Source organism: Bubalus bubalis, chromosome 3 (assembly GCF_019923935.1).
Source record: "Bubalus bubalis isolate 160015118507 breed Murrah chromosome 3, NDDB_SH_1, whole genome shotgun sequence".
Taxonomy (NCBI): domain Eukaryota; kingdom Metazoa; phylum Chordata; class Mammalia; order Artiodactyla; family Bovidae; genus Bubalus; species Bubalus bubalis.
This window is the reverse complement of record NC_059159.1, coordinates 22,516,976-22,522,975: the sequence shown is the minus strand read 5'-3', so window position 1 is coordinate 22,522,975 and position 6,000 is coordinate 22,516,976. Positions and strand designations below refer to the sequence as shown.

At 58.9% G+C, this 6,000-nt stretch overlaps 1 protein-coding gene across 1 annotated transcript in view; it reads left to right on the top strand.

The window, feature by feature from the left end:
- The window catches only part of RARA (retinoic acid receptor alpha), a 44,130-nt gene continuing 38,130 nt past the window's right edge, over positions 1-6,000 (top strand). The window contains exon 1 of the mRNA XM_006068616.4: positions 1-140. The gene's annotated coding sequence lies outside the window, so the exon portion shown is untranslated. The remainder of the gene's footprint in view (positions 141-6,000) is intronic.

The window sequence follows — 6,000 nt, the reverse complement described above, 5'->3', positions numbered from 1 at the left end:
GGGCTTTAGGACCCAACGGGAACCTGTGCCTCTTGCAGCAGCCTAACCCAGAAGCAGGGGGGAATCCTGAATCGAGCCGAGAGGGCTTCCCCGGTTCTCCTGGGAACCCCATCGCCCCCCGCCGGCACGCACCTGAACAGGTAGGACCTCGAACACCCCTTCCCAATTCTGCCTCGGCTGCCTTCCGCCTGGCCTCTCCGCTTCTCATCCGGCCGTTTCCCTCTCGGCAGTTCAGGCTTTCCCCGTCTCTCCTCCCCCACGGCTCGCTGTAGTCCAGGGAGGTGGGGGCCTGGGAACACAGGGGTGCTTGGGAGCTCGGAGCCCCTGCGCCCACCGGCGCCCTTGCTGCACGCCCCTCAGGCATTCCCGTTCTCCAGCTAAGAATGGAAAGTGGGGGTAAGGTCTGCCCGGGCGCCAGACCCCGCTCCCTCCTTTGCAGTGTTTCCTAATCCCCCTTCCCCCACCTCACCTCGAGGGGAGAACTGGCACGCTAAGGTGACCGGGAGCCGGACCGGGAGACCGCTGAGGAAGCCAAGACTCCCTGGGGATTTCTCTCTTGCTTCCTCTCTGCCCTCCCTCCCCGCCCCTCCAGCCCTAAGAGCCCAGGACTTTGCCCCCGAATCCCTACTCTCCTTGTAGACCCAGTGCCCGCTTCCAGGCTCATGGCACGTTGGAGTGGCCAAAGGCTGTGCGGGAGGGTAGTGGAGATTGTGAGCTTTTTTAGGGGTGTGGGGGTGACCTTTCCCTGGGGTGGGGGGACGTTCTTTCAGGTTAGAGCCCTTCCCATCCTTGCCAACACCTCAACACCTATGGAAAAGCGCCCCCCCCCACACACACACCCACTCTGTGTGTGTGTGTGTGTGTGTGTGTGTGTGTGTGTGTGTGTATAGACCATATGGTTGTAAGATCTATAAGCTTGGGATAGAGGTGGCTATATGCATGGAAGGGGAGAGATACCAGAGTGTGGCCCAGGCCAGAATAGAATCAGCCCAGATGGCTGGGGAAGGGGGTGTGGACCAAATCAGGGAGGCCACCCAGCCATGCCAGCTCCCTGGGCTCCTTGGCTTTCAGAGCTCGAGCTCCTGGCGTTGCCCTGAGGCTTCTGCCCTCCTGCAGGCTCTCTGGGAGAGGGGTGGATGATACCTAGTGTTTGGGGTGACTTGTTTGTCCCTCTTCTGGGGGGCTGACAGGCCTTGTTCTCTGAAGATCTAGGGCATCTCGTTCTGGTTTGGTGGGTTGGCAGGAGGGGTGTATGACTTGCCTGAGTAACCGTGTGTATAAGTGTGTGTATTGCCTCTGGGTGTAGCAGGCTTCCATGGCTGGGGAGCCATGGAAGAGACAGGTCACGCTTTGAGGGAACCCCTCTAGCTCTCTGTGTGGTGGGTGGGTGGCGCACCTCTATCTGGTCACTCTATCTAGGTGTAGGGTATGTTCTGTATTCCTCCATGATCCCCCAGATCCCCTACGGGGTGGTTTTGGAGGAAAATGTAGATAATGGAGTGACTTCAGACTCAGTTCTGCTCTTGACCCAGGAAGGAAAGTAAATTCTGCTTGTGAGCAGTAGACTGAGAATCAGGCCTGAATTTGAGACTCAGCTCGCTCATTTGACTACGTGCATTTATACAGGTCTCTAAGCCTCTAGTTTCTTAATTTATAAAAATGGCTATTAGTAACAAGCCCGGCTTGCCTGATAGGGATGCAGCCATAAAGACCTCATTAGACGATGTATCCTACAGCCCACTGCAAATGGTAGTGGGTGGGGGTGTGGTAGGGTGGGGGAGCAGGGATAGAGTTCCAGGATGGGATTCTTTTTCTAATCTAGGTCATCTCTCTGCCTTCAGTTTCCTTCCCCCATCCTTGCCCATCTCTGGGATGGAGGAACCAGCTTGTTGCCCTAGGGGTTGCAGAGTTCCCCTAATGCGGGTCATAGCTGGCTACCAGCTCTCTGGTCCTCTGGGGCTCCACACCTTCTCCCCTGAGCCCCGTCTCCACCTTCCTCCTAACGTTCCTGCTCAGCGTCCTTGTCCCTGTCTCTCCCCTGCCCAGTGGCCTCCTTGTTCGGCTCACTGGGCAGGAGCCCTAATCGGATTCGACAGCTGAGATATGTGTGGCGGCCGAGAGCAGGCGGGAGGGAAGCCAGTGGGAGGATGGTATGAGGGCTGCCCCTGGCACTGCCCAGGCCTCCCAGGCACCACCTTGGGCCTGCTGACTCCTGACTTGGCTGGGCCCCAGGGGAGGGGTGCTAGGGGAAGCTCAGGAACAAACAGGCTGGGGTCTGGAGATGAGGGGGGAACACACGTAGGCCCCTAGGACCTCCCTGATATTTCATGCCCTTAATAAGCACTTTAGACTCTGACAGGCTTTGATGGGAGGAGAGGAGAGCAGGTGAGAGCCTGGCTGGCCTGCCCTGCTTCCTGCATCCCTGGGGCTCTGCCTTCTTCTCCCTTCTTGTTCAGAAATGTGTTCACTTTCCCCCTGCAGCCCCTCTGGCCAGTTTCTCCTGGAGGGTCACCTCTGGGAGCTGCTGGGGGCACTTGTGTGCGCCTTTCTCCAGGCTGTTTCCTCCCCTCCGAGGTATTTCTCTCACTCCCTCCCTGGGCCAGGAGCCAAGACTCCTGGGTTTCCCGCCTGCCTCCTGGTGCAGAGCTGCCCTGCAGGCCTCCAGAGAGTCGCTAAGCTGGTTTCCTTCCTCCTGCGCAGGGAGGGCCTTCTCCCAGGGCTTGGAGGTGTCAGGAGTCCCAGGTGGGATAGGGGTGGAGGCTCTGTAGTCCCTGGCACCCAGCGTCCGGCTCCTCCCTCCCAGCCTCTGACTCAGCTTGGGGGCAGCATATGCCCAGCCTGGCAGGCATGACCTGTTCTTGCCTCCAGGCTTCCATCTTTATGTGTGGGAGCCAAGACCTCTCCTCTAAAGCTTTTTACCCCATGGCATCTGGGGGTGGCTACCGAAACCCCTCTGTCTGCACCCACACATTTAGGGGAATGGGGGATTAGCATAATTGAGGCTGGGGCACTATTTTGTCTTCCAGCTGGGCCAGGATGAAGAGAACCAGCCCAGACTTCCCCACACCGATTCCCTCTGCCCTCAAAAGACCAGTCCGTGGAGCCAGGCCCTGCCCTCTCGGTGCCCACAGTGTGGTTGGCACTGATTTGTCAGAAATTGGGAAGGTTTCCCTCCAGACCGCTGGCCTCCTCTCCCCCTCCTGTGGGGTGAGGACAGCTCTCAGATTGTAGGCACTTATGGGCAGGCCTCCCTCTAGGGAAGGGGTGTGGGGTGCCCCCGAGATGGCCAAGTTGGCACACATCCCAGGCTGGAGGGCTGGACCTGATTTGGGGCTGGGAGTTTGTGGGGGAGAGCAGGACATGGGCCTCCCTGCCCCCCTCATTTCCTGCTCTTTGGGCAGCTGTGGGCGAGAAAGGCTGCAGGGACTATTTTTAGTTGGTCTGTCCCCTGGCAGGAGGGACGTGCAGAAAAGCACGGGGCAGGCAGAGGGGCTTGGCCAAGGTGAGGGCAAGCCGGCAGGCGGAGGAGTGAGGAAGGGCCAGGGGGGCAGTAGACAGAGCAAGGAGGAGGCGTGGCGGGCAGGGGTAGGGCCTTGAGAAGAGCGTCCTGACCAGAGGATGGGATGGACTGGGCGGGGAGTCCTGGGGACCCCCAGGGCTCTCTCTATTCCAATAGAACCAGAAGGGGCTTTGGAGGCACCTGGCCCATCCGTTTGCCCTACAGAGAGGGAAAGAGGGGATGTGATTTGCCCGTGGACATACAGCCCGTCACTGGCTGCTTTGGAACCCCAATCCAGGCCCCTTGCGCCCTTTGTTTTTCTCGTCACAGCCCCTCCCCCAACTGGGCTGTGCTACCTCATCTGTCTGTCTGTCCGGCAGCAAGTAGGGCCTGGCCAGGCTCCTGGTCTCTTTCCCTCTCTGCTTGTTTATGCAGGGTCTTCGGTAAACCCCAGCTTGGTTTGTTTATAAGTCTCCGCCGTGTGTGGAGAGAGTCTGTGTCCAGGCTGGAAGGAGGTCAGGGTTGGGGTTTGTTTAGGTGGCCTGTGGCCACTGGTGTGAATCAAGGTGCTGGCTGGTTCCAACAGTCTCACAGGCTGGCTCGCCGGGAGCTTGGAGACACCTTCGAAAAGGGGCATCCGGCCTAACCCCATTTTAGGGACCCAGCGAGGGTGGGGGATCGTGCCCACAGTCCCAGGAGGAGTTGGGGACCGACCAAGGACTAGGATACAGAGCCCTTTGTGAGCCCCCGTCCTGCCACGCCTAGGTCACAGGGGTTGTTTGCCAATCCACCCAACAAAGGAAGGGGGTGGGAGCAGGGAGATTGCCACTGGCTTCTGATCACAGTCAGAAGTGAGCCCTCTGAGGCCCAGAGGTGGGGGAGAAAGTTCAGCGGAGAAACGTGGTCCCTGAGTTGAGCCTCATCCCAGGGGCCAGCATGTTGCATAGCTGCAGGGGGTGCTATTCCATAGACCAGAGGGTGAAGGGCACCCTCTGGGGTTGTTCAGAGCCCTGCTTGGGGAGCTAAAGGTGCTTCTGTCCATCACCTTCTTTCTTCCAATCAGCTTCAGATCCAGCTGGAAGGAGGTGTCCCAGACAGGCTTTAATCCAACACCCACTCCCCACCCTGCCTCCTGCCACTCAGCCCGCCTCCTCCCCACCAAGCAGGTCTCAGTGGGCCTCCAACTGTGGTGCGGGGGCCCCTCCCCCTCTCTCCACTCAGTTTCTATGTCTCTGGGGGGCTGATTTATCATCCCCCCTCATCAGGCCGGCTGCAGTGTATGAGAAATCAATAGTGCAAATGGATTGAGGTTGTTCAGCCTGTCGGCTCCCCTTGGGCCCCATCAGCTCTCCCAAGACTTGGGGAGTTACTCAGTCCCTTTCTGGCTCAACATACACAGAGATCCACACACCTAGTGCCTGTAGCCTGGGCACAGGAATGATTCTGTCTGTCTGTCTCGGTCTTCTCTCTTGTTCTGTCTCTCTCATATCCTGGGCTGGTCTTCGCATGACAAATACCCTTGAACATTTATTTTCTAGCTTGGGTGGAGTGGGGGTAGAGGGGCTTAAAGGGCAGTAGGCTGCCAGCCAGAGGTGGGAGGGGAGCAGGTGGGTGAGGGAGGCTGTATCCAGGGGGGAGGATGAGCTGGGGAAGGGATTGGGTGACAGCCCACCCCATCAGCCTCTGGTAACTCAATCCCTGCACCCCGATTCCCCTCCCGCTGAACAACTTCAGCAGCTGCTGGCAGAAGCAGGGCTGGCAGAAATGTGTATGAGTGTATGTGTGTATGGCGAGGGGAAGAGGGGCTGTGGGGGCAGGAGGTGCTGCCAAGACACGTTAAAGGAGACTCACAGCCTGGGTACAACTTGGGTGGCAGGAGGAGGTGGGGCCGGGGGGAGAGTGGGTGGTGAGTGATGGGCAAGGGGCAGGCTTCATTCAGGGGAGGGGCAGGGCAGCCCAGGGGTCTCAGAAAACTTGTCTGCACAGAAGCAGGGCCTGTCATGGTGGGTGTGAGCAGTAGTAAGGGTTCAGGGGTGGGTAGCGCCATGGCTTGCCCCAGGATGCCTGTTCTTCATCAGGGATGCAGATAACCATGGAGGACATGGCCTGCCCCTGTCCCCAATCCCTGGGCTGTGCCTGCTGGGTATCACAGTCTCGGTGACTAAGTCACTTCTGTCCTGGGGCTGGCAAGGTGCCAGGCTCAGCTCTTCTCGGTAGGTGAGTCACTGCCCTGGCATCTCCCCCGGATGCAGCTGAGTCACTGGCCGTGCCTGCTGGGCAGGTGGGCACTGAGCTTGGGGGTGAGGTTGGGGGGCTATGTATGTAGCCCCCAGCATCTTCTGTGATCTCTCTCTAGCGTGTCCTGTCCCCACCCACAAATCTGCAGAGCCAGGCAAGGCTGGTGTTTCTGCCCTGTGCTCTGTTGGGGGATGAAGGAAGAGGGAGCAGGGTGCTGCATGGAAATATATTCAGGATAAATGGGGGGTTGAGGAGGGGTTGTG